Genomic DNA, 2,215 nt, shown 5'->3' with positions numbered 1-2,215 from the left:
TTGTAACCCTTTTATAACGAAGTCTGCATAGAGGTTAATGTATGGAAAACATCCGATGAGTCCGATTTATGTAAATGAACCTAAAACCGGGATACATTATTCGATCTTGGATCCAGGTGTTTAGAAAATAATAGGTGTTACATGTACCTGTTAATAAGGATGAAGTCAATATACACAAAGCTATTAAATGCCGATTGTTGCAAAATCAAAATTATAAATACTGATCATTGGAAAATCAAAACTATAAATGTTGATTAACATTAATTTTGCATAATTAAATCTACATATACAGTAAAATGATTTAATATTTTTTTTAAATTTCTAATTAAGACCACCATTTATTTATACGTTTTATAAGTTGTAACATATACTACCAAACATCACTTTAATTTAAAGCAAACAGTATCTTTTGAGATGTCCTACAAAATCAATTTCACGACTGGAGGCTGAACAATATACAAGTCTTTTACCGCCAGTGTTGCGTATTTGACTATTTTGAAATAAAAATTCGTTAGGGTTCCGCAGAACCAGTGTCTCGCCTACTTTTGCCGTTCATCGCATGTTACACAAAACTTGAATGAGGGAAAAATCAATAAAAATATTCCTCTCCATACTATCATTTGATTGTAAGAAGCTTCTGTCCAATATTGGTAAAAATCCAGAATAGTTTATGTATCAAATAAATGTTTTAAAACTTTAACTGCAGGCTGTTATTATGCAATCATTTTTAACTGGAAGAAAACTAAGTCCATTTATATTTAAAATGCGGATAAACAGGTACAAAATTTCCTTCTAGATACTAGCTTTTGATCAAAAATAAGCTTCTGTCCCAGTTTAGTACAAATCCAAGATAATTTAAGAAAGTTATTAAAATTTTAAAAACTTTAACCACGATTATATGAAAACCTTTAATTGATAGTGTTTTTCATGTAAAATTGTGGTTGAGATTAGTTAGATGTGGCGTTACTGGTAAACTTCTTATTGTAATTAATTAAATCTATGTATTCTAAATTGAAAACTTGTATAAAGTGTAATGGAAAAATTTCAGATTTTTTTTATTGCAATACTGGCTTGGTGCAAGGGAATCTTTATCCCCTTTATTATACTCGTTGTATGTCAATGATATGGAGGTAGAGCTAATCAGTAATGACTGTCAGTCAATGAATTGAAATCCTTAATTTTATTTTTACTTATGTACGCAGACGACACTGTTTTATTCAGTGAGAACATAGATGATCTGCAAAATATGATAAATGCTGTAAATTCTTAGGCAGAGGAATATGGTTTATACATTAATATGTCTAAAACTAAAGTAGTGGTGTTTAGAAATAGAGGTAGTGTAAAAAGTCAAGAAAAATAGTTTTTGAATAACAACCAAATAGATATATGTGATAGGTTTGTATATTTGGGTATTCTTTTTAATTATAATGGCAGTTTTTTACATACACAAAAAATGTTAGCCAATCAACATGATCAAGGAAGAAAAGCTGTTTTCTTTATGTAGTAAAATTGTAGATGAATATTATAACTGCATACCTGCCAACTGTCACTATTTGTGGGGGATTTCCCCCATGGAGGCTCCCAAATTGAAATTTTGAAAGAGCAATTTTGTCCACAATTTTAAACAAAACAATTCATTTTCAATAACTTTACTCTTGTAAAAGTATGAAGAAGCCAAAAAACAACATTAAGATGTATTTGAAGGCCCCCTTGAAGGTTTTTCTTAGGACTATGACAGCCATCCTGCACGCAAAACACCCATGGGCATTTTGAACAGTTGGCAGGTATGTAACTGTGAAACGTTACTGTCCTTATTTGATACCTATGTATCTAGTATACTTAATTATAGCTGTGAAGTGTGGCGTAATCATAAAGCTGATGATGTAGAGAAAGTACATTTATATTTTTAAAACGAATTCGAAAGGTTAAAAAAACTGCTGTTAATAACATGGTTTACTGACTTTGTGAATTGGGACGTTATCCAATGTATTATGAAAGACAAAGAAGACTGATTCAAATTATTAAATACTGATAACTGTATACTTATTTTGGTTCAAATTATTAAATACTGATAACTGTATACTTAAAGCATGTTATGAAGATATGTTGGAGAGTTCATTTAAAAAACCCAAATTGGGCTTGTTCAGTCAAAGATATTTTATGTAGTTATGGTTTTCATGATGTATGGCTAAAACAAAGCGTAAATAATGTTGAT

Source organism: Mytilus galloprovincialis, chromosome 13 (genome assembly GCF_965363235.1).
Source record: "Mytilus galloprovincialis chromosome 13, xbMytGall1.hap1.1, whole genome shotgun sequence".
Taxonomy (NCBI): Eukaryota; Metazoa; Mollusca; class Bivalvia; order Mytilida; family Mytilidae; genus Mytilus; species Mytilus galloprovincialis.
Note: the sequence above shows the minus strand (reverse complement) of the source record.